This window comes from Meriones unguiculatus, chromosome 20 (genome assembly GCF_030254825.1).
Source record: "Meriones unguiculatus strain TT.TT164.6M chromosome 20, Bangor_MerUng_6.1, whole genome shotgun sequence".
Taxonomy (NCBI): Eukaryota; Metazoa; Chordata; class Mammalia; order Rodentia; family Muridae; genus Meriones; species Meriones unguiculatus.
This window is the reverse complement of record NC_083367.1, coordinates 58,126,076-58,153,160: the sequence shown is the minus strand read 5'-3', so window position 1 is coordinate 58,153,160 and position 27,085 is coordinate 58,126,076. Positions and strand designations below refer to the sequence as shown.

The 27,085-nt window shown below is 43.5% G+C and overlaps 1 protein-coding gene and 1 non-coding gene across 2 annotated transcripts in view; one reads left to right on the top strand and one right to left on the bottom strand.

Moving 5' to 3' along the window:
* Positions 1-27,085, top strand: part of Rps6ka2 (ribosomal protein S6 kinase A2) — a 277,507-nt gene that overhangs the window by 8,739 nt on the left and 241,683 nt on the right. The window lies entirely within an intron of this gene.
* On the bottom strand, positions 11,560-11,694 carry LOC132649612 (small Cajal body-specific RNA 3). Its single transcript, XR_009588102.1, has one exon. It is a non-coding gene; the product is annotated as a small Cajal body-specific RNA 3 (non-coding RNA).

Here is a 27,085-nt window from a genome sequence, read left to right as displayed (position 1 = left end):
TTAGGTTTCAGGGTTTATGCTTGTTAATCATTACTAAGAACAGTTTCCTGTCTTGATGACTTTAGATCCAAGGAAGCTGTGCTAACATTACGAGTTTTCACTTTATTTCTTGTGACTGCTGGGGAGTTTCCCCTCCCCCACCAGTTTTGATGGCAGCACAGGAAATGTCTGTACAGTGAGTGGGTGGTGAGGATGTCAGCTTCAGTCTGCAGGAGAGCTGGAGGGAGACTGCTGGGGCGGGGCTGTAGCTCACAAGGAGACAGCTGCCCAGAGCCAGCCAGGAAGCTGAGGCAGGCATCACCAGTTCAGAGGCTGGGGAAGATTCTGGAGCTGGGCACATGGGCCCCTCTCAAGGTATCACCAAGGTTTATGGGCAGGTCATGGATGAACTCCTGAGCACATCTCTCTCTGACCAGTGCAGTGATTATCACTGTGAGAAGGAAACTGGGGTCAGGAGACACCGGGCTAGCAGAGGGAGAGAACAACCCCAGGGTATCACCAGGGCCCTTGACATGGTCCTGGCACCAGTGGGAGTTGCTCCAGGAAGGCCTGCTGTGTGGAGTCAGCACATCGTCTCCCCTTTCTCTGGAATCTAGAAACATCAAGATTTCCTTTCCCCTTGAAGAAAAAAGGAGAAAGAAAAAACAACCATAACTGGTTTGAATAGAAATGAGACAAGATGAATAATGAAACTTAGGAACTAATAAAGCAATTAAGAGCGATGCAATTACAGTTTAAAGAGATAGTTAATAGGTTTGAAAGATTAATAAGATACTTTCCCAAGTCCTACTTATTATCTCACATAGACTGTTCCTACATCTGTGGGATCTCCAGGGGCAATACACATGTTCCAGTGATGCTCCAGTCTCTCCGAGTTTGCAAGTCTACAGTTCTTTGTCAGTTAGCCAGAGCTGTGTTAATGCTTACATAAACCCTAGAAAACAGTAGCACATACTACAGAGTCCCCTCCATTTAAGCTCACTGTGGGCACCACAGGTGATAATGGCTTCTTGGAGCATGAACATTTATTGAGGCAAAAACGAGGTACTAATATATGAATTTACAACAAAAATGGCAGTGCATGTCACGGTTACTTGCAGGAGTCCATAGAAGACAAAGCACCTAGCTCTTGTCATCTCTGACATCTGTCCCCTGGACATCTGTCCCCCGGGCTGTCCTGTCTTGTCATCCATGGCATCTGTTTTCCCCCGCCTCCAGGCTGTTCTTTCTCACTTGAGTGTTGTTGCTCAACTAGGATGGGCAAATAGAGGTGGTTTGCAACCTTGTTCGGTCTGACAAACTCGCCTTTCTCCTTTTATGACAGGCCAGACATTGCGGAATGAACACAGACGGATCACTCATTCAGTTAACAGGGCTCTGACACTTGGGTGGGCAGGGGTGCACACCAGCTGGAGGGTTCTGGGATAGGAGAGATCCAGATGGGGACTGTGACATCTACAAACAGCGGGATGAACCTGGAAACTCTCATCAGCACATGCCAGCATGTTTCACTTTCAGTGCATCAGGCAGTGACCATAGCTCAGTGATGTTATGGGTGAAACTGCATGAAAACATTCTCCAGGGCACATGGCGATGGCCTGGTCAAAGCACAGAGTCACATGCATAATCACTGTTTCCGCATGAAGAAGAGTTGTGGGATCTTTGCTGTCCCCAGCATTAGCATGCTCAGTAGCCTGAGAACAATGTAGGTCACGGAAGCCCCTGCTCTACCACAGACTGACTTCATGGCTGCAGGGGAGGAGGAGCAGCGAAGTGAGAACTCTGTCTTTCAGTGCGCTCCTGAGTTACATCCCCTGGAGATGTGACAGTAGCAACCCAGCCAGTGAGGGGATGTCTGTGTGGCACTTTCTACCAAGATGGTGCCTGCTGTCTCTGACTCACTTGCACCTGATATGGGGAACAGATTATCAGAGAATGGAGTGGGGACACTGGTCACACGGTGACTCAGATCTTTCTCTGTTCAGCCTGAGCACTGTGCTGCTTGTACCTCTGGTGACACATGTGGCCTGTGCCCAATCTGACATTTCTTTTCTACATTGCTACAGAAGAGCTTGCTTCCAAGATGGGCCATGTTTCCTCTGAGATCGTACACGAGCTCAATGCCCTGTGACCCATGCCTGTCACAGAGCTGGTACTAGAGAGGGCCCACCTCTCAGCTGAGGCTATGTACAACTCAGACATTGAGTCTTCACACAGGGGCTCTCTCATTTTTTAACTCCTCTTTTCTTCTTCTTCTAATAATAATAACAAGAACAACAATAATAAACCTATCTAAGTTCTTTTTTAAATGTATACATAACATTCCAGAGGTACCTTAGTTGAGAGATACTTACAAAAATAACTCCTTTCCCAGTTTTTGGACTATATCTCTTTTTCTGGAATAAGTGAGATACTGAACTACAAGAATATTTGTTTACCCCAAATGGATAATTTTAGGAAGCTGTGTATGTGTGCCTGTGTATGTATTTTCAACCAAATACACTTCCTTCTGTTGATAATGCTGAGCTTTGGTAAGATGCAAAAATGCCACTGTAAAATCAGTGTTGACTCAAGCTCAGCCCTTGTGTCTGAACACCTGCAGCCTGGTGTGGAGATGAAGTCTTTACAATTGGTGTGAGTCATAACTCTGTCTAAGAAACTAGCAAAGCACATTTCTCCCTGAATGCAGTACCAAAACACCCGAAGTGCCAAGCACACACCAACCATTGCCGAAGAGGGCTTTGTGGCCCAGTGTTCTCTCAGAAGGAGCCGTGGGTGAGCGTCAGCACCCTTGCTTCCCTTCTTCCTCTTATAGATGGGGGTCCATCAGACCATGACTCATGAGTCCAGAGAACAACAGATGAGGTCCACTTGACAAGCAACTCTACAAATATTTCCTGAGCACTTATGTGAGTCAGGGTGTGTGTTAGCACAGGGCACAAAAACGCCAGCAACATGTGGCTCCGGTTTTTCAGGGTCACAGTCTGTTTGGAAACTCAGACACAGACACGTAAGTGCATAGTTCAGATTTACAGGCAAATATAAGAGGGTGTTTTCTAAGCATCATGGAACAGGGAAATTCTCTTGTATCCACAGGCACAATGTAGGATGCGCTTGGGCCTCTCAACTCCCAAGCTCCAGGTCTGTTCCTTTCCTTCTTCCGTCCCTGCCTTCACATGTGCAAGCACTTGTGTACACACACACACACACACACACACACACACACATGTAATGTTGAGCAAGCTATCTAAGCCCCCCTTTTATTCTTTCAGCAGCCGTTGCCCAGCTATGGGGGTACTTGGCATGTGCTCAACACCTGTGATTTCCTAAGAAGTACCACACAAAAATTCCCCCAGCAGGTCTGTCCTTCAGCGTTCTCCCAAATAAACACCCACCTAAACAATATCCTCTTGGGAGACAGAGTGCTGTAGAAAGGCAAGACAGAGTGAGGCCATAGGGTGAAGCTGAAGGTTCTTCCTTCACACTGTACTGTTTCATACTTAACTACAGGGGAGGAACCAGTCTAGAGACCTGGCAGGATGCTTATTCAAGGCTGCAGGGCCCTACGACTCCTCAGCCATCCTCCATCTACACAGCCCTCGTGCTGATAAGTTCTCGATCCTGCCATCGGGCAGTCCCTAGTATTTGGGTTACCAGGCCAACAGGAAGAGTTAAACAGAGTACACCACGTTGCTCTCAGAGCCTCCAGCAACGACGTGCCCATCGCTGGGTGCTTTATAGTTCAGTTACTGCAGCAGCAGCCGCCTGCCCCTCCCTACTCTTCACAACGGTAGTTCTCGGCTTGTGGGTCACCAGCCTTTGGGGGTGTCAAACGACCCTTTCACAGGGGTCACATGTCAGATATCCGGCCTATCAGGTACTTACATTATGATTCACAATGGCAGCAAAATTACAGTTATGAGGGAGCAAAAATAATTTTATGGTGGGGGGGGATCACCACAACATAAGGGACTGTATTGAAGGGTTGCAGCATTAGGAAGGTTGAGAACCACAGCTTTAGATCAAGAACAAAGCCACAGGGCCACTAGAGAAGCCTGTTTTAGAAGCAAAGGAACAGTTAGGGGCACAATTCCAGAATGCAGAAGAAACTGTCTCCTTTTGCAAACAGGCAGCATTGTGGTATCATGTTTTATGCCAATGTGAAATGCATTAGTATTTTATTTTCTTTGTATATAAGTGTGTGTGCACTTGTGCATGTAGAGGCCAGAAACTGTCTTCTTTTATTGCTCTTCACATTATTTTCCAACATTGTCAATCATTGTCAGCTCACTGATTTAGCTTGCTTGGCCAGTGACCCCACCCCCCCACCAGGGATCTTCCTGTCTCTACCTTCTGCACACTGGCATCATAGGCACATGCTTCTGTGTCCAGCTTCTTATGTGGGTGCTGGAAGTCTGAGCTTAGGTCCTTGTGTCAGTTTAGGAAGGTCAAAAGCACTTCTTCGTAAAAGTTAAAATCCATTTGCCCTTCTCAGCACGTCCCTATGCTTCCTTAAGAAAGTCAATCATACATACATTTTAGCTCTGCTGGACAGGCATTGATTTCCTACTGGTCATTTTATCAAACAGCATCAGGTGCTGACTATCTCCTGAAAACCTCTAGAGACTGAGGCTCTCAGCTGTGACTCAGGTGTTGCCATGGAGGGATGCTGAATTTGCCAATGAGACCAAAGGATGAAAAATTAACTCAGAATTATTAATTAAGAGATCCTCTGTTTAGTAATCTATGGGAACGTCATTTTCACTTTATGGGGAAAGCTATTTGTAAAAGAAAAATGGCCAACCTACAACAATAACAACAACAGTGTTCTGGTTTAGCTTAGGGTGTAGAAAACCATAAGTGAACATGGCGACAAAAATAGAGCTAGGTAATCTAGAAGGAGATAGGGTTTCTTGAATCCGTGACACAGAGCAAGGCAACCAGGTAAGCTTCCTCCTGGAGGGTGCTTTCTTATGTGAGAGTCACATGGCATGGTGACTTCAGCTGTGGCCAGGATAGTGACCATAAGGATACGTACCCTCAGTGCACAAAAAAGATTACAGCTGAGGATGAGCTGTACACCAGCTTAGAGCAGCATATTCCCTGATATAGGGAGTTCCCATTTGTCTCCAGATTTTGTGTATGGCTCTTCTCCACTGGCCTTGAGGGCACTAGCAAGGGGACAGGGCAAAGGCGGAGCCTGAAGGATCAACCCTCCGTGAAAGAGAGGCATGAACTTCCATCCAGCTTCCAAATGTCCTCTCATATGATGCAAAACTAGAATCACTTGGGTGAGGGAGAGAAGGGCCTTATTTAGGGGTTGTAGAAATTAAAGACAGCAACTCACTCAGATTGAGATCAGGAGAGCTCCCTGCTGCAGCTTTTGGGTTCTGCTTTTGGGAACCGGCAACAGTCATTGCTCAACTGCAGGATATGAGGAAGGCATGTCCTTCCTGAGGCTGAAGGGGAGGCAGAAGCTAAGCGCCACCCACTGCTTGGAGTGTCAGGAAGGTGACATGCGTGTCCTGACCTGAGGAAGAGAAGACAGCTGCACCTAGGGAAAGTTGGGAGTCATCCTCTCTCAAGCCTTCCCCATCAAGGCTGATGGTGGCCCCTTGGTGGTCAAGTCTTCAGGGCCTCCTCCAAAATCAAATACGGACCAGAGAACCAGGAAGCCCAGAAAACACCACCGTCATATTCCTTAGCAGATGGCAGAATATAAAGCAACTTGAGAAAGCTGCACAAGGACCAAAGACACTGAAAGTCCCAGCAAGAATAGGAGAACTGAGGTGCCCCCTGGGAGGATGTGATACTGTGTGTTGTGGGTATTTTAGTTTAGGATACGTAAACATGTTTTTGTTAAAATTCCAAGCTGGGATTTTAGTTCGTCCACACCTGGTAAGTGTCCCGGGCGGAGCGTGGTCTGTGCCGGGTGGAATTAGTTAAATGCTGAGGACTTTGACGGGTATGAATATGACAGCCTAGAGGAAGAAGGCAGCTGCTTGGAGGAGGACTGCTTGCTGCTGGTTTGTCCTGCTGCTGAGTTTGCTGTTTGCTGGTTACCTGGGATTTTGGATTTCTGGACGACTGCTATTGGTATTACCCCCAAAAGAATCCTATGACTTGACCCAGTGGGAAGTAGCAGAGAGAACTTTGCCCCCTGTCTCCACTAACCTTCTTTCCCTCCTACCCAGTGATGGGGATTGGAAGGGAGGTAGAAGCATTTAATAACCCTAAATAAAGTAGGTTTGCTAAAAAAAAAAAAAAAAAAAAAAATCAAGGTCAACAACTGTACCCAGCGAAGGAAGCTGGAACTATTTAGTGAGACTAAGGAGTTTAGCAAAGTTGCTGAATGTGAGGTAAATATAGGAAAGTCTGTTATATTTATATAAACAACAATTTGAACTTAAAATGACATTTAATAACATCGAATGACACTGAACAATAAATATTATAAAATATGTGCAAGATTTGCATACTCAAAACTATACAACAGTGCTGACGGGAAGGATAATTCTTTATAAAGAATGCTCATGCACTGACGAATGGCTCAGCAGGTAAAAGCACTTGCTGCCAATCCTGACTACCTGAGTCTGCTCCTTGGATCCAATGGTAGAAAGAAAACATACTCTTTAAGTGGTCCCCTAATTTCCACATGCATACCATGGTACACAGATACAGACAAACACTCAGTCACACTCACACATACACAGGCTCACATAATCACATACACACACCAAAACAAACAAACAATAAAACAAGGTAATAACAACTTGAAACCTGAAACACTGAGACCATCAGAAGAAAACATAGGCAGTAACCTGCAAATAAGGGAACAAGGCCAATAACTGATAAATGGAATCTCAAATAACTGAAAAGCTTTTGTGTAGTCAAGAAAACAACGAACTGAGTGAAAAGCCTACAGAGTGGGAGAAAATATTTGCCAGCTATATATCTGACAGAAGATTACTGTGCGGAATATATAAAGAACTAAATAAAACAGTCAAAAGAATAAATGACCCAGTTAAAAAAACAGGCTATGGATCTGAACAGAAAATTATCCAAAAACAAAACAAAACAAAACAAAAACAAAGAAAATGGATAACAAATTTTTCAGAAAGTGCTTGACCTCTTCAGCAATCAGGAAGATGTACTGAGAGGATTTCATCTTGCTCCAGCCAGAGTGGGTAAGAGCAACAAAACAGCAGACAGTAAATGCTGCCATGGCTGTGGGAAAAGAAACATCATTCACTGTTAGAGGGATTTCAAGCTGGTGGAGCTACTCTGGATTTTTTTTTTTTTTAATTCTCATGTCAGAGTTTAGAAAACTCACATGGGAAGGCCCTGCCTTTTCGAAGAGATTCTGAGACCCAGTATACCACAAGTAAAAACCGTAGCACTTCTCATAGAACGTGTTAAAGTGACTCTTGCATTTATGTAGACGTGCAAAGGATTCAGAATAGCCACAACTTTGCAAAGCAAGAATGAAGTGGGCAAACCCATAGTGAGCATGTGAAGATCATGCATAGAGACTTAGCAATTAAGACAGTTTGCTATTGGCATGAAGATAAACACACCAGTTAATGGAATAAACAGACTCCTGACTTTGTGGTCAATTGATTTTTACACAGACATCAGGTATTTCACTGGGAAAAGAGTAATATTTTCAAAAAAGGGTGTTTGAGCAACTGGGTATTTGTTTTCAAAATATTAAAACATACTGAAATGAAGAAGTCAAAGTATCCCTATTTTCAGATGTTGGCACCCCATACACAAGAGGCCCTATAGGCTTCACCAGGAAGCTCCTGGAGCCAGTAAACACTTCTGTAGAATGGTATGTCACAAAGTTAAAATATTCAGTATCCTTCTTATATACCAACGACAAATAGACTGAGAAAGAAATCAAGGAAACAATCCTATTTGCAATACAAAACAAAAAACAAAACAACAAAAACCCAAACAACCTCCCCCACCCACAACACACACAAACCCACCCGAGGAAGTAAAAGCCATATACAATTAGAAGTATAAAACACTGAAGAAATCGAGGAAAACATTAGAAGATGGAGAGACCTCCCATGCACATGGATTGGTAGGGTTAGTACTGTGAAAATGGCCATCTACCAAAATCAATCTACAGATTCATTTCAATCTCAAAAAAATTCTGGTGTAATTCTTCCAAGAAATTGAAAAAAACAATCTAAAAATTCATATTGAAGCACAAAGACTCTAGACAGTCAAAACAATCCTGAACTATATAAACTATGCTCAAAACGTCACCATTTTTTAAAATTATTTTTATTTTTTTTAGTTATAATTTAAAATTTTTTTTATTAATTACATTTTATTCACTTTGTATCCCCCCATAAACCTCACCGTCCTCCCCTCCCAATCCCACCTTCCCTCTCCCTTCTTCACACCTGCCCTTCCCCAAGTCCACTGATAGGGGAGGTCCCTCTCTTTCCTTCTGATCTTAGTCTATCAGATCTCATCAGGAGTGGCTGCATTATCATCCTCTGTGGCCTGGTAAGGCTGCTCCCCCCTCAGGGGGAGGTGATCAAAGAGCAGGCCAATCAGTTCATGTCAGAGGCAGTTCCTCTTCCCATTACTGTAGAACCCACTTGGACACTAAACTGACAAGGGCTACATCTGTGCAGGGGTTCTAGGTTATCTCCATGCATGGTACTTGGTTGGAGTATGAGACACTGGAAAGACCCCTGTGTTCAAACTTATGGCCAACTGTTGGGCAGAGTGCATGGAATCTTATGAAAGAAATGGGAACTAGTAAGATCTAGAGAGGACAGGAACTCCACAAGGAGAGAAACAGAACTAGAAAATTTAAAATTTATTTTTAATTTATTCAATTTACATCCCAGCTGTAGCCCCCTCCATCATCTTCTCCCACCCTTCCTTCCTCTCTCCCCACCAGTTCTTGGAAGTAAGGAACTGTCCTCTCTTATCAACTGACCTCAGACTGTCAAATCTCTTCAAGACTGCCTACATCCTCTTCTCTGAGGCCTGGCAAGACCACCTTCCCCGGGGGAAATGATAGAAGAGCCTACAACAGAGTCCATATCAGAGACAGCCCCTGGTCCCTTTACTAGGCCATGCACGTGGAGGCTGAGCTGCCTATTGGCTACCTCTGAGCAGGGGACCTAGGTTCTCTTCATTGGTTGATGCACTTGGTTGGTGCATCAGTTGTCTCCGCAGGGCCCTGTGGGCCTGCATTTGTTGGCTCTGTTTTTTTTTTTTTTTTTTTTTTTTTATGGAGATCCTATGCTCTCCAGGTCCTTCTATCATTCTATCACCCCACTCTTATTTCATAAGACTCCCTGAACTCTGCCCAAAGTTTGGCTGAGTCTTAGCATCTGCTTTGATCCCCTGCTGGGTTGAGTCTTTCAGAGGATTTCTATGGTAGGCTCCCATTCTGTTCCCTCTCTTTAACTGCTTCCAGTGTCTATTTTCTTTGCTCTTCTGAGTGAGAATTAAGCATCCACCAATAGCTCAGGCTCTAAGATCATCAATAAATAACTGGGACCTCATGGAACTGAAAAGCTTCTCTAAAGCAAAGGGCACTGTCAGTGGAACAAAGTGAAAGCCTACAGACTGGGCCAAGATCTCCACCAACCCTACCTCTGAAAGAGGGCTAATATCTTTATCTATATATAAAGAACTCAAGAAATTAAACACTAACAAACCAAATATTCCAACTTAAAAATGGGGTACTATGCTGAACAAAGAATTCTCAACAGAGGAATCTCAAATAGCCGAGAAGCACTTAAAGGAATGCTCAACATCTTTAGTCTTCAGGGAAATGCAAATCAAAATGACTCTGAGATTCCATCTTACACTCATCAGTATGATTAAGAACAAAAACTCAAGTGAGAGCACATGCTGGCAATATCGTGGAGAAAGGGGAACACTCTTCCATTGCTAGTGGGAGTGCAGACTTAAACAATCTCTCTGGAAATCAAACTGGTGCTTTCTCAGAAAATTGGGAACAGCTCTACCTCAAGATCCAGAGCTATACCACTTCTGGGCATATATCCAAAAAATGTTCCACCCTACAACAAGGACATTTACTCAACTACATTCACAGTGGCTTTATTCATAATAGCCAGAAACTGGAAAGAACCCAGATGTCCCTCAACCGAAAAATAGATAGAAGAAACTGTGGTACATGTGCACACTGGAATATTATTCCAGTATTAAAAACTAGGACATCATGAACCTTGCAGGCAAATGGATGAATCTGGAAAAAATCATCCTGAGTAAGGTAACCCAGACCCAGAAAGGCATGCATGGTGTGTACTCACTTATAAGTGGATATTAGCCATTTAATAAAGGATAACCATACTACAATCCACAGACCGAAAGAAGCTAAGTAACAAGGGGGAACCTAGGGAGGCACCACCATTCTTAATTTCAAGTTATACTGCAAAGTCATAGTAGTAAAAACAACATGGTACTGGCAGAAAAACGGAGACATTGATCAGTGGAATAGATTCAAGGACCTAGATATAAAAACACTTGCCTATAGCCACTTTTTTTTTCACATTAGAAATAAGATACCACAATAAATGGCATTGAGAAACTGGTTATCTTCATGAAACTTGATCCTTCTCTTACCCTGCACACAAATTCCTGATGGATCAAAGATCTCCAATGTTAGATCTGAAACTCTGAAACTTCTGGAAGAAAGACTCGGAGTGCATTTAGGTACATGCTCATATGAGGACTTCCTGAGTAGGACTCTGATCACCCAGGAAATGGGGCCAACAGACACCAAATGGAACTTCATGAAATTAATAACCTTCTACACTGCAAAGGAAACTATTAATTGGCTGAAGAGGCAGCCTACTGGGTAAAAAGTGTTTGCCAGCCATACATCTGACAGAGGATTGATGTCTACAACATAAAAAGAACTTAAAAATACTGAACACTAAATTAAAATTTGGGCTACTGAAATGAACAGAGAGTTCTTGGAAGAAGAAATTCAAATGACTAAGAAGGACTTTTCAAGTATTCATCTTTTTCCATCAAGGAAACACAAAACCTCTCTGAGATTCCACTGGGTTCCAGGCAGAATGGCTAAGATTAAAAAACAAAGACAAAAAACACTGTCAAGCCCTGGAGAATGGGGAACACTCATGCTCTGTTGGTGAGAGTGCGAACTGGTGTGGCCTCTGTGAAAGATGGTGTGGCAGTTCCTCAGAAAAGTAGAAATAGATCTACTGTCTGACCCAGCTATTCCACTGCTGGCCATATACTCAAAGGACTATTTCCTGCTATAGAGATTCCTGCTCATCCATATTAATTGATGCTCTAGTCAGAATAGCTAGGACATAGGAGCAGAGTAGATGTCCATCAACTGATGAATGGATAATGGAAATACAGTATCTATTCACAGTGGAATTCTTTTCTTTTTTTCCTTCCTTCCTCCTTCCTTCCTTCCTTTCTTGTTTTTATTGAAGTAACTTTACTTGATTTTATTTTTTGTTTGCTTTTAAAATCTGTACACGTAATCAGCAAAGATGTTGAACTAAATAATAGGAAAACAATATTTAGAGTGACAGCTTAAAAAACTTATGGATAGGAGTGACCCGAGAGCTCATGTTTGTGAAGGATTGTTGCCCTCTGCAGACAAAGGATGTTTTCACGTTTGTCTACATGGTTGGCTCTGCAGGTTCCATCGCGATAGAATTTTATTCAGCTGTACAGGAGAATACAATTTGTAGGTGAGTGGGCAGAACCAGAAAACACAATCCTGAGTGAGCTAATCTAGACCTAAAAGACATATGTTCTCACTCATATGGGGATCTTTAGTATCAAATCTTTAGATTTGCAAGTTTGACTTTGAGTTCATGTAGAACCCAGGAAATTATAAAGGGACTATTGATGGGCAGGTGAAGAAAGATTTTTAAGAGAGGAGGATAGGAGAACACAGATGATGCTTAACATCATTAATAAGTTAGGGAATGCAAATTAAAAACATGATGAGACTGTGCTGTATGGCTATTGCAGTGGCTAAAACTAAAATATTGAATGATATTTAATCTGACAGAAGCATGATGTACTGGACCGTTTTCACGGTTGGTGAGAATACAAAATGGCATAGCTGCTTTGGGAAACAACTGGGAAGTACCTTGCAAAGGTAAATATCCACTTACCTTGAGCATAATATCTAATAATTCTTAGACATTGACCTAAAATTTATGTCTACCAGATGCCTCCATGTGGGCATTTATGGTAGTTTTACTTAACACACACACACACACACACACACACACACACACACACACACACCCAGAGTCACCTGAAATGTCTATCAGCTTGTGCAAAGATAAACGTTGTATTCCACTTCCACAAGTGAAGGACCAAGATAAAGGTCTGTGCAACACGGGCATCTCAACACTGTCAGGTGAAGTGAAAGACAAAAAAAAAAACAAAAAACAAAAAACAAAAAAACCCCCAAAAAACAGTTCCAACACCACGTAGTATACATTCTGTCAGTGAGGTCCAGGCTGAAGGATGACACACTGGCCACAGAGGCACGGAAGGGACATTTCACTGTGGTCACATGACTGCATGCATTTGTCAAAGTTCATTGATGTGAGATGGGTAGTGAAGTGGTTGCCTGGAATGTGTAATGTTCTGGTGGCCCACACCTGTTACCTTATCACTCACGAGGTAGAGTCAGGAGGAACAGAAGTTCAAAGTCACCCTAAGCTACATAGCAAGTCCTGGGCTACTGGAGACCATTAACAACGTTTATTGATTTGAATTGTCTTGTAGGTATAAATAAATGAGATCTCAAAAAATATAAACTTTAGGAAGTTCCAATTCCAAAGACTCTATAATAAAAGTTTATGTTTAGTCCCAAGCTCTGTTAATTTGGGCCCCATTCACATAGATTGCTGATGAGTTAATCTTTGCTTTATTGGATAGAATGGATTCTGAGCATATCCTGAACTATGAATCTGGTTTTTTTTTTTTTTTTTCATCTCTCCTAAGCTTCCCTTTCATCTTTCATGTAGATATTTGTGACTCTGTCTGAATCCATGGGTTCTACATCATGGATTCAATCAACACGGACTGAAAATACCTGAGACGCCACATTTGTGCCAAATATGTAGAGATTATTTTGGACTAATTTTTCCTGACAAATGCGGCTTAACAACTGCTTATATAGTGTGCACATTGTGTTTGGTGTTCTAAGGGATCTAGAGCTGATGTGAAGTGTATAGATGTGATATGCAAATTGCCATTTTTTCTTAGAAGCCCAAGTGTCTGTGGGGAGCTCAGCATCTGTTCCCCCCCCCAAAAAAAAAATCTGTCTCATGATTGTGAGGATGAAATGAGGTGAGGCCATGCTAGTGTCATGCTTTCTCATAGTAAGTGTCTACTGTCTAGTATGATTGTGTGTGTTCTTATGGAGAAAACTGGTGCTGAACATCTTAATAAGGCGAATGGATAAGACAGCAAGCTGTTTTCAAATACACTGGCAAGATCTATTTGTAATAAGGCATCTTAATATGAGAATTGCAAGTAAAATTTGGTCCTTAAGGTATTGTGGATAAAGCCTTGACTCAACAATTCATGAATGCTTAGTTTCATTGTGTGGGCCTAAAAACCATAAGCCACATTTACAAAATATCTCAGTGATTCACAATTTTCATAAATTCAGACTGTTTCCCTTCAGAGCGCATGTAAATGACACCGAATGAACATCAAAACTAAACAATTACTAACAGTTGTTACCTTTTGGGAGCTCATAGTGTTTGATTCCTGCATTGTGAACACTCACACGTTGGCAGCTCTCTTCTCAAGAGATGGGTAAAGCTTATTTTCTCTTGACGTCATGGATCTGACACAGAATCCCAGTAGTGTTTCTGCTTCTGGACACTAGAGATGCCGTGTGTGTGTGTGTGTGTGTGTGTGTGTGTGTGTGTGTGTTTTGGGGCAGCAGGTGATGTAACGGGGAGAAGTATTGCCTGGGGTTCTAAGCCTAGTCCAGAACATGTTCATGCTGGGTAAGAACCCTGGCTTGGCCTCCGGCTTCTGTTGCTCCAGGTGAATGAAACGGTGTTATTGGGATCCCTACCCGGCTCTATCAAATGCTGCCAGATCCTGCGCAGCATCGAGTCCAGCATATATAAGATGGTCTCATCCCTGTTGGACCAGTGCTCTTCCTCCTGGACTGTGCTTGCAAATCTCATCCTCACTGGCTGTAATCCTGCTACCCTTCCTATGATCACTCTAACCATTCCCAGGTGTCTCCAAAGGCCACGTCAGAAATGTGTGCTTTTCATGTTCTTCCTGGGTTCTATATGCCTAAGGGAACCCCTGCCCAAAAGAGAAGCTCCTCCGAGGAGAACAAGTGAACAAGCTTGTAAAAAGGCAGGAGAGCAGTGGCTCATGCTTTTTTGTTGTCACTGCCCTCACAGGAATCCTTTTGTTTGACTTAGGCATGGTGCCAGGACCTGCATACTCAGTGAGCCGCTCAGCAGTGTATTTTTTGTGGTGATAAGAACGCATACAATTGCTCAGCACATTTCTGCATAGAGCAGTGTTACTAATGATAGCTTGTTGCTGTGTATTGGATCTTTAGAATGCACTCATCTTGTTGGGTGGGACCTGTGTGTCTTGGCTAACATCCTCCACTTCCCTTCCCCACTTCCCTGACTCTGGTCACCACCACTGCACCCTGTTTCTATATTGAAAGTGGGGTTAGGATTCAGTATTTTCTCCTCAAAATCAAGAGATAAGGAGAAAGACTAACAGTAGTATGCTTCTTAGCATCTGTCTGTATGAAAATCCAAGAACAGCCCAGAAGTACAGCCTTTCCTAGTGCTATGGGGTAGGGTTAACTTCTACGTGGATTTGTTGAAGAACAGCGCTGAGTTACTTTCTTATGTTCTGCTCTGACCGTGTCTCTGCTGTAATCCAACACAAGATGCAGCTTGGGAGTAGAGTGCTTGCCTAAAAGGTCCTGAATCCATGACTAGCAATGGCCACAGCAACACCAACACCAACACACACACACATGCACACACACGGAAGCATGCACAGGTGAGCACACATGCACGCACACACTCATACCCGCACATACACTCACAGAAAGGTTCAGTGGAGAGTTCTTCAGAAGACTGGATAGTACAGCTTGCATGAGATCCTAAGATGGCCTCAGCCTAATCCGGGGCTCAGTTTCATAAGGTGCAGAAAAGTGAAATAGGAGGGTTTTCTTTTTTCCTTATTCTAAAACCCTCAATGAAAGCCATTTACCCGCTTCGGCTTTTGCAGTAGGCAAATTGCATTTAGCTGTGAAGAGGGGGGGTAGGCAATGGGTCCTTGAGTCCTCTTCCCTGCAGGTCAGCTGAGGACAAGGCTACAATTTCTTCCAGGTCCATGTGCTGGCACAACATTTAGTGCTTGAGACGTGGGATTGCCATGTATGCTTTTCTGGAGGGTTACATGCAGTAACATGGCCATCTATTTCCACAGAATGTAGAGAAAACTGTATTGAGTTTTAGAGTTTTAAAAAAAGAGCCATTGACCTGAAGTTTACTTAAAAGCTGAAGATAAAAACATGGAGATTTTAATATTCTATGCTCCTGTTGTCCCAGTCACTTAATAAAATTTACACTTTTCCTTCAGCAGCTTAAAATACCCACTGACCTAGAAAAGTTGCCAAAAGAGAACATCTATTTATGCCCTGTGTTTTTGACAACTAATTGCTACATGTGGCTCAGTTCAGTTTCTCAGACTGGCTTATTCCCCTTTTCTTTACTTTCTTCTCACAATTGTTGGTGCGAAAGGCAGGACCAACAGGGTGACAGCCAGGCATAGAGACTAGCCCTTTCTCACTAGGGCACTTCATTTGTACTGGGCTCTAAATGTTAGTTCCCCACTCCCTGCAAACTGATATGTAAATCCTCATTCCCAAGAAGATAGATGGTGTTCAAAGCATGATTTAGTCTCAAGGGTAGGGCCTCATGGGTAGGATTTGTGACCTTATAGAAGAGACCCAGAGAGACGCCTCACTCCTTGACCATAGAAGGACACATTCAAGGCCCCACTTATGATCTAGAAAGGGACCCCACCCAACACCAGTCCTGGAAGCTCCTTGCGACTTCTGGGCTCCAGAACTGTGAGAGATAATTGTGTCTACAAAGAGTTGTCCAGGCTGTGGCACTCCAGGCCACACCCAAACACCTAGGGTGTTCTAGGCTGTTCTAGGCTTCAGTGTCCCTACTCAGGTGGAGAACTGTGGCAGGTCAAATGCTGGCTTTGGCTCGTTCAACAGTGTTGTCATTGTCCACACACAGACTCACCACAGTGTTGTCATTGTCCACACACAGACTCACCACAGTGTTGTCATTGTCCACACACAGACTCACCACAGTGTTGTCATTGTCCACACACAGACTCACCTGCATCCTTTGTTTAACTCTTATCTACCATGGAGTACCTGTGTAAGCGTGTCTCCTGGATGTGCATAAATCTGTATACATGTATACAAGAATGCACATACATCAATGTATGTACAACCTTGTCAAACAGTTGCAAGGCACAAAAGTGACAACTTAAGAGTTATCAACAAACGTTAAGTCTTCATAATTCTCATTGTCTGCGTTTTAAGTTTACTTTGGATCGAGTCATGGACGACACATGTTAGAGTGTTCCAGTGGGGCTGGAAACTCCCTGCTCTGTACTTTTAGTTAAGCATGAATACCCTGATACTTTTATAGGGTTACAATTGCCACAGTGATGTGTTGTATGGCCCCGAGTCTTCATTAACTGGAAAATTTCCCTGGAGAATTTTTTTTAGAGAAGTTTGTAACTCTCATGAGAAAAATTCAAACCCAAGAACAATAGAATTTGGGGTGAAATCAATATTAATGCTTTCTTCTGTAAAAATTATAAGATCTGGTAATGTGTGACCTGCATTTATCCATTTATTCATTCATCTAAAAGTGTATGTCCAGTCTCTGTGTGCCAAACATGGCTTCACGGTGGACAAATGTGTGTCTTCTTGCTGATTTCCTGCTGAGCTGAAACAGATGTATGAGCGATGGAAACAGCTGTGGGGAGCAAGGGTGATTCCCTCTCACTGTGACTTCTTGGCATCTGTCGCATAAAGCTACCCTATGTGGTCTTCGAAGCAGAAGGTTCTCCTCTCACATTTCTGGGATTGGTTTCTTTGAGGCCCTGCCCCTTGACTTGTGGGAGATCACCATTTTCCTAAGCACACAAAACCAAGGTGTCTTTGCATCAAGAGTCAGGGCATATCAGGGACTATGTTGTGCCCTCGTTTTTATTTGTTTATAGGCCTTGAAAGGCCCTGGCTCAAATGCAGTCATATAGAGTTGAGGTACTGGCTGTTAGGATTTCAACATGGGACTTTTTTTTTTTTTTAATGGAGATTAGTGAGATAGAGTTCAGTCCTAATTCTGAGGAAAATGCTAAGCGGACTCACTTTTAAGGCTTCTGTGTGAGGCAGGTGAGCAGGAGAGGCTGGGAAAGGCCGGGAGCAGACAGGGCTCATCAGGAGCACTCCCAGCTTCCGGGAATAATGGGTGTACTCCAGGAAGTTAACTTTGTATGGTGGATGCCTGGGTCTGTGTCACAGCTGGTGTAGCCTTGGGCAATGTGGGGGCTTGGGAAAAGAGAATAATGGTAGACAAAGACTCAGGACTCTGGGTTCACTTCAAGAATGAACAATTCTTATTTTTCCCACTGCTGTTTGTATATTGTCTAGCTAGCTACTAAAGATAGCGTTGCAAGTAGAGCTTGAACAAACCATCTCTTTGACCTCTTCACCTGAATTCCATAGTTTCATAGTTTCTTGCCTTTGTGGCCTTGTTTTCCCTGGGAGGACATTCCTTCTAGGCCTTATTTCATCCCTGCAGTTTTCTGTGGCCACATCTGAGTCAGAATTTGTGCTAGAGAAAGGAATTGCAGACCATCTGGAGCCAACAGATCTGGATGGATTTGGAGCTTAGCCATCATGGAGTGTGGTGGGTAAGGCAAGAGAGAGAGGCCAGGAGGCCAGTGCTCAGGTTTATGACCGGACAACCATTAAGGAAGGGAAGATGAGGAGATACTGTGGGAGGAAAGTCGTAGCTAGGCTTGGCCTCTATGATCTGAGGAGTATGCTAGTGTCCAGGCATCTCCTTTTGAACTCCTCACATCAGGAGGTAGAGTGACCAGCAGGCACTGGGCACAGATGGTACAGTAGTGCCCTTTTAATAGCTAACAAAACTAAAGAACCATGAAGTGGAGAGTAGTTCTGGGCCTTCGTGCAGCTGACAGTTTGTGCTGGTTGACTGTGCCATTGAATGTGTTGTGCATTGTCAGATGTTGCTATCAGGAGACTAGCAGTGTCCCTGGCTTCCCTAGCTATGACAGCCAAGACTCTCTGTGCTCTCAGCAAATGACCATTGAAGCAAAGAGATGTGTGCTCTGTGTGTGGACATTTGCAGTGTGTTTAGCAAATGCTTTCATTATTTGTTTGATTTTGCTTACGATAGTATTGGTAATTGAACCCAGGGCCTCATGCATGCTAGGCTAGTAGGCTATATTTCCAGGCCTGTGTTTTATTTTGAAATAGAATTATGCTACTTAGCTCATACTGTCTGTCTTAGTCAGGTTTAGTATTTCTAGGATGAAACACCATGATCAAAAAGCAAGTTGGGGAGGAAGGGGCTTATTTGGGGTATGCTTGCAGAGGGAATTGAGGAATATTGCCTATTGGCTCATTCAGCCTGCTTTCTTATAGAACCAGGACCACCAGCCCAGGGATGGCTCCACCCACAATGGGCTGGCCACTCCCCCATTGATCACTATGCCTTGCAGCTGGATCTCATGGAGGCATTTCCTCAACTGAGGCTCCTTCCTCTCTGATGATTCCAGCTTGTGTTAAGTTTACACAAAACCAGCCAGAATACTGTCCTAAACTTTTTATCCTCTTGCCCAAACCTTTTTCATAGATAGCTCAACATCTCTAGACTCGTGCCAAGAAATCCTACACCCTGGCTCCATTCTGTAGTAACAATTACTTAGATCCTGGAGATAAACTCCTGATTTATACTGTATTTAAAATTTAACCTGTGGGTGATTATTATTGATCTTTACTTGTATTGAACTTTAGGTAACTCGTGACTACAGATTTTGTTCTCAAATTAGTAGCCACCCATTCTTAGTAGAGTAATTAGTCCCTAATAATTAAGCAACATAATTGAGGTCCTAAACCAGTTAATTACTTTTGGGTAAGGAGGTGATGTGCTGTCTCCTGACAAATGTAGTTTAAAACTTTAATGAGCACAGTTCTCTGCAGCACATGTCCAGAGAGCTGAGCTTCTCCATGCTGTGCGTGTATAATGGGAGGACGTCAGACCAGTGCTCCCTGAGATGTCTCAAGTACACCTTCCTCATCACAGGGGAGGGTTTTCTGCTTTGGAGTCAAGGGGTGCACACCATGACACTGCCTTATAAAATAGACAATGCCTACTGAAGCCTATTGTAGCAGGGACATGAGCAACTTCTCACCTTGTCTCTCCCCCAGACTGTCCTTTCGTCCCAGTGATGTAACCTATAAACCTGGCCACCACTCTCATCCTGAGGTGAAACACTAGCACACCTGGGACTGAGGACGGTGGTGTGGGGACCATCCATGGGGTGGAACATCCCAATGAGGGTTTGCAGGACGGTGAGGAATGACCAGGGTACACAGGGGGCACTGCCTCCAGGGGGCAGTGACCTTCTAGAGAGATCTACCAAGAGGAGGCTCAGAACACAGGGAGAAATAGAAGAGGAGGTTTTATCCAATTATATCTATAAGCTGCAGAAGTAAAGAGCCGTGTACAGAAAGATCATAGACAATACCCATAGATCTGGTCACAGAAGGAAAATTTACTGGGAAGACTCCACTCCAGCTTTGCAAAACTTCAAACTTGGTGAAACAGCTATGCTAGCTTATTGTGGCAACAGGATGCCAAGCTTGGGGAGAGTAGCTGCCATCATTTTACCACACCAGATCTGTCCTGCCCCGCAGGCCCTGCTCTTCATCACTAACAACGCCTGAAGAGACCTTTTCCCACACAGCGTGTGTGTGGCTTCTGTGGGGGTGTTTGCACAACCAGTTCTTAGAAAGAAACTAATGTTACCCAGAAAATCTCAATCCCTGGTTTGGCTGTACCCTTACTGTGGAATCTCTAGCCCTGAGACATGAGGAGGTGCCTGTAAGAGCTCACTGGCTCATTCCTGGATTTGCCTGAGAGCTTTTAACCAAAAGCTATACTACATTCAATACAGAATGTCTGCTGCATGCCATAGTTCATAGTTCATATATATTTACTGGTAATGCAGCTTTTGCATAAAAACCTGAGAAGTAAGGATATATATATATATATGTTTTTTTAACAAACCCCAAACTATACAAAAAGTACCCTGCAGATGGGAATTTTCCACAGTGAAGATAAACTGTCTTCTCTAGAGGATAACTAGAATCTAGTAGCATGGATAAGGATTGAAGCAAGACTCACCAAGTATAGTTTTTAAAATCTTACTTGTCATTTTAATTTATGGTGTGCTCGTGTGTATGTGTGCACATGAGTGCAGATGCCTACAAAGGCATTACAGGCCTGGAGCTTTGAGGCAGTTAGTAACCCTTTGAGCTACACTGTGGAGTGAAGTCATTCATCCTTTTTGTAGAAGGAAGCCTTCCAGATGAAAATCCAGGGAGAAGCAAGGATGCAAACTCTCTGTCCGTGGTCCTGACACTCTCATCAAGGCTTACAAAAGTTGGCTGCCCTGGGCTACCCGCACCTCCCACCCCACCTTCCATCATCAATCCTTCCGGAAGTTCTGCTGCTTTTGCCCCTTCCTGTCCAGTCCCACTGCCCTTCACTTGTCCCACATTGCCTTCATGACATGCTCATGTTCGTTGAGTGTGGCTGTGTCTTAGAGAAAGTTCTGGAATGAAACAACAGAGCCAGGGCTAACTCTCAGTGGGATCCTGCCTTCTGCACAGTGGCCTGCTCCTCAAAGAAACTGGTGTTTTTCAATCTTCAGCTAAAGGCTAATGATGCAACGGTATTGGTGAGTGTGTTCATTTGGATTGTGAAATGACTTAGCCATCCCAAGTCACTGCAGGATTAAAGAGCAAACAAACCACCCCAGTGTCTCAGCAGTGTGATGTGACAGTTGCCATCTCATATCCATTAAAGCTTTGGCAAGCAGCCTTTGTGTAGTGGTTTGAGGTCTGTCATGTTGCTACACTCTAAGTGAACTTCCTGCTATCATGGGGCCCTCACACTAGTCAGAGAGATGGAAGAGATGGAACAACTTTACATTCCACAGAGTGACGGCTGCAGAATGATTCTCATGTTTACAGAAGGTGCTGGCACTTCCCTCAGAGCTCGTACTTTTACTTGGTCATATCCCAGAATAGCATGCCTGAAGCGTTGGGATAAGGCTTTCCCACCTTTCAAGAGTGCATCAAGCAGGACGTGGTGGCACACTCCTGCAATCCAAGCATTCAAGGAGGCATAGGCAGGCGAATCTCTGTGAGTTCGAGGCCAGCCTGGTCTACAAAGTGAGTCCAAGACAGCCAAGACTACACAGAGAAACCCTATCTTGAAAACATACAAACAAAGAGTGCATCAAAAGCCATTGGCACGTACTGCCAAGTTACTGTCCTCTGCTGCCAATGGACAGCATGGATGATTTTAAAAGTGTTTCTTTGCTCTACGGTGTCTTAAAAAACAAAGGGTGCTTGTAGTTTTTTATTGGAGTTTAAAGTGTTTGCCTTTTTCCTTTGATGACGAATAGAGCTAACATTTACACTTGCACTGAATTACAGTTACTTCTGACAGTCTTTAAAAGCCCAATGTCATCTACGTGGAATCCTAGGAAGGTAACCTAGTGCAACAAAAATTCTTTGCTACACATTGATTTACATATATGATGTACATTTTATGTTTATAATGGCAAAACTGTATGCACATTGAAAACGTGAATCTGATCAGTAACAATCAATACATGTATAAATACTTATTTGGCATCTTTTCGATGCCAGATCGAATTCCAGGTGCTAGCTATCCTTATGCTTTGAGGTATAAGATTATCCCAAGTAAATACCCAATGTACATGTATGTAGCAGAACCCAGCTTCTTAAAATGTAGCTCATGGCCCCCCTCAGGGTCTCATAACTGAATGTGGAAGTCAAGAAATGGTAAAAGACCTCAACACTCAATTTGAAATTAAATGTGTGATGAGTTGAGAGCTTGTGGCAGCTCTAAACCTTGCTGCACCCTGTGGCTTCCCTGCAGCCCTGGGTCCAGGCACGCACCGTGCGTTGGCCCTCTAAGCACTGCTGACGAACGTTGCCCAAAACCCCTCAGCTTGTTATTTATCGTGAACTGCGGCGTTTCCCCTGTGTTTACAAACTCATGTAGAAGCAGAAAAGTTTAATTGCAGAAAATGTTTGCAAGGTGTTTAATATTTTCTCACCACCATTCCTCAGTGTGTGACTATCAAACCAATACATTCTATGATTGTTTCGTTTGATTTTTCTAAAATTGTTGTTCGAGGGCATGCAGGAGGGCTCGCGGGTTTTTTGCAGCAAAGCCTGAGGATCTGAGTCTGATCCCTAGGACTCACGTGGTTCAAGCGGAGAACTGTTTCCTGTAAGTTGTCCTCTGACCTCCAAGTGCAAGAGTGTAGCGTAAGCACACTCTCTCCACACTAAATAAAACATAATACAGTTTTTAAAATGGAAATTTGCTCCTTCAGGATAGATGTGGTGGTGAAAGTTTATAATCCAGCTACCTGAGAGTTGGAGGCAGGAGTGTCAGAGTTCACGGTTACTCTCGGCTACATAGAAAGTTCAAACCAAGCCTGGGCTACCTGAGATCTTGACTCAAAAACAAAAGGAGGGGCTGGGGAGATGGCTCAGTGGTTAAGAGCACTGGCTGCTCTTCCAGAGTTCCTGAGTTCAATTCCCAGCCACCACAATTCCCAGATGGTGGCTCACAACCATCTGTCATGGAGTCTGATTTCCTCTTCTCTGTGTGTGTGAAGAGAGAGCACTCATATATATATATAAAACAAATAAATAATTTAAAAAAAGATAAAAAACAAAAGCCCCCTAACCATTTTTGTTTGAGTTGCTGTCCTGAGTTTCATTTAAAAAAAAAGTCATCAAATGAATTTTGGCTTGGATTCGGGATAGACTTCCCAGCCATTTCTGAAATGGCTCTAAGCAAACATCTGCCATTGTTGTACTGCATGTTTGTGCAAAGTGGCATCTTGAATATTGATGATTATACCGAGGAAATCAAAACACTGATCAACTGAAAAATGCCGAGGGTACCACACATCCCAGTGTCAGCTTCTCGGATTTAATTCTTTAGATAAAAACAAATAAGCAACCCAATTCTAGTATGAAAGTTTGCTTTCACCTTTAGTAAATGTCAAAATTACACCTGTGAGGGGGAAGGGAGACCCATGCAGTGCAGCTGCGCAGACTTCTTACCGGGTACCTGGCCGTGTCCCCTTGCAGAAGTGACATAGTGAAGGGACAGGGGCTGTGTTGGAGAGCGAGTGACTGCACATGTTTTCACACGCTCTTCTTTCAGGACTGTGAATACAGCAAGATTTTTTTGTCTTGTTTTGTTTTGATTTGAGTTTTAGTTTTTTGAAACAGAAGAAAGGATCTTATGTACCCCAGGCTAGCCTACAATTCACTATGTAGCTGAAGATGACTATGTAGTGTTGTTGATTATTAATATATTTAATATTTAATTTAAATAGCAGTTATTCCTAAGCTAGCTGTATACCATATCACCATACAGAGACTAGGAAGTATACAGTTAACCTAGAGCACAATGCTGGGCAATGATTACTCCATCCTAAACCTCCACGCCCACATAGTTTCATACCATTCAGATTTCACCCACTATACTTGCTTTTAGTCATATCTGAGGTCGCGTTCATCTTTCCCGGTGGTTCCAAGTCCTCTCCTGCCGATCTCTCTCTCCCACTCCCACTCGCTTCTCTCTCCTCCCCTCTGGACCAGGATGTCCCACCCTATTCTCTCCATTGCTCAGCATTGTGGCTGGTAATTTTATTGACCACACAGAGAACAAATGGTGGCATGTTTACACAAACTCGACACGGGTGATGCTTAGAATAAGAATCAAAATGCAATGTCCGGATTGAAACCAGAAAGTGGGGTAGAGAAATCAGCATTTGAATGAACAAGGGTAAATCGTATACATTCCACAAGAACATTGTACCAACAATGTAGCTTGAATTCCTGAGTCTTTTTCTTAACCTCCCCAGTGCTGGTGGAAAGGTGCCACCACCAAGGTTTTATAAGATAAGATATTCCCTCCACTAATTCCAGAGTTTACCATGTACTTGACACCCATTGTTCAGCCTTGTAATTACCATCCTGATGAGGTTCTGAAATATTTTTAGAGGACGCTGGAGTCACTAGAGAAAGAATACATTATACTTAATGTAATTCTCTTGCTAAGTGAATTTTAATTTATGAGAGCTGTTATTCCAGGAACTGTCTAGGTAACTGGATTGCAAAGAACAGGTGATTAGACACGACCTTCCTTTCCTCCACGTAGATCTGTAATAGAATCCGGGCTGCACTCAGATTTATAAAAAGTCTGTTTGGGCTTTATTCTAGAAGGTCAGCGATGTCTTCTTGTGATCAAAGGATTAAAGATAATTCTTGTACCTTTAGAGCATCTTTTAAAGATTATAGCATGTGTGGAATGTTGTGCTTTTAAAGTCTCCAAGTTCATTGTCTCAATACGGGTGTTGGGGGCAGTGATGTTAAGTCACAGGCAGTGGGAGATGGCTGCTTCTCAGCAGAGGCTCTGTGAAGCCCAGCTGCACACCATCAGTACCTGCAAGCATAGCGCCCCTTCAGGTAGGCCAGCAATTATCTCTGCACTTATGGCACAGACAGTTACTTTATATACACAAGCAAGTGTACTGTCACCATGAGCCTGCCACGCAGATGGCTCCCTCTGCCAGCGTGAACCCTTCATGGGTCATACAGATTTGGAAAGAACTAGAAATTGACCAGCCAAGGAAAGGGTTTGTGGCCTACCTCCGCTGTCAGTGACTGTGGGAGACACATCAAGGACAGAGCCAGGAGTTTGTTCTCCCCCTGTGAGTGCATGATGAAATCTGTCATTGTTGGTGATCTCATAAGTTGATTAGAGAGGGAGAGGCTTGCACTAGGGCAGCTAAGATCCCACTAGGAGACGTAATGAAGCTACCCGTGTGCAGTCCTGTGTGGTCACATTGTGTGAGGCGTACGGTATGACCTCCTTTCCTGGAGCCAATGCACACTGAGCTGTTTAGAAGGGTTTATCTTAACAACCACTTAATGGTGTGTTTCAAATCTATTTGGTCCTCTGAGGGGGCAAATTCTGTAAGTCCCGTGGGGTGACCCACAGACATGTTTTCAAATGAGAAGAGTTCTAGATGGGTGGGAAGAGCCTATTGTCCTCTACGTCATAATTATTTTGTGTGCAGGCTTCACAAGTCTGAAACAGTAAATCATGCACCCTTGCTCCTTGTGTCTGATCACAGCAGTGCTGTCAGCCAGCCAGCATTGCTGTGTGTGTAAATACATCTATATTTTGTACGTATTTTGTGCCAAGAGCACTAGCTTTCCCTCGTGCTGACTCAAGTTTGTCTAGTGTGCGTACATCCTCTTCGGTACTAAGGAAAACAAAGCAGCACTTTCAACACTTGGATTAGGGCTGCTTTGAGGAGGAAATCGACAGAAAACATAAACTAAATAAAAATGCATGATTCGAGATAGATGGTGAAGAGGATACTTGGTACAATGAGATATCAGCAGGGGATGAGGGTGTTAAGGAACTCAGATTTTTGGCCTCTGTAGATGTCCTAGGATGACCTTGAAATCTCACAGTATTCTCTTTGGTATCACAATTAAGTTCTGGCGAGAATTATCTAGTGATAATAGATTCTGGGGAATCTAGTGGCTGAATGTGTGTTAGGTCTGGAAGTCATGGCTTCATATCAGCTTAAAATGTTACCACAAATTTTAGCAACATTATCTTTCTTTTGGAACTGCATGGGTGATGGGAACAAGCTCAAACACAGGCCTTCTCTGACTTGCCACCCCTGAATTGTGAGGTAGCTGCTGTTCCCACAGGAGAAACAAAGTCATTGGGATTGGAGTGACACCTACAGCACTGTGACTGTGGCTAACCTGGATCTTGTAGAAGAACACTTCCCAGTAGATGGGGCACTGAATGACAGGCATATTCCTACACGTGTTCCACATACTAACACACAGCTGAACTCAGGAAGAGTCGGAGGTTCTGGTATCTTGGAGACCATTGTGTTCACACTTCTTCCAGCTCTACTTAGACTGTGCACCAACAATTCTGAGCAAGGAGGCTGGGGTTTGGGTGAACCAGTATGCGCGAGCTGTAAAGCACGTACTGTAAAGCAAGGAGCAGGATGAGAGGTGTGATAGGAAGGTCCCAGCGTGACCACCAGTGCAGCTTAGCCCTACAATTTCTGTTTTATTATTTCTGGGTCTATTTTTGCTAACTCTTGATTTGTAGAGAGGCCACCGGAAAAGGTGTATTTTCTCATTAGAAAAAAAAAATATGTATAAGTGTGTTTTGCTTGTATGTTTGTATGTTCAGCATGTTGTGTGCATAGCCCAAAGAGGTCAGAAGAGGGCACTGGATCCCCTAGAACTGGGGTTACGAGTGGTTGTGAGCTACCATTTAGGTGCTGGGAATCGAATCTGTGTCCTCTAGAAGAGGAGACAGCGCTCTTAACTGCTGAACCATTTCTCTAGCTTCTACTTTCCAGTTTTTAACACAGATCTACGGTGTGAACCACTTTAAAGTGTGTAGTCTGGTGTCACTAAGCAAGTTCATGTTGCTGCTATATGGCCATCATCACCTATGACAGAACTTTCCAGCACTGGGACTCTGGTCCTACTACTGCACTTCCTTCCCGCTCTCCCTGCCTCAACAGCACCTCCACTCCACCTCCTGTCTTTATG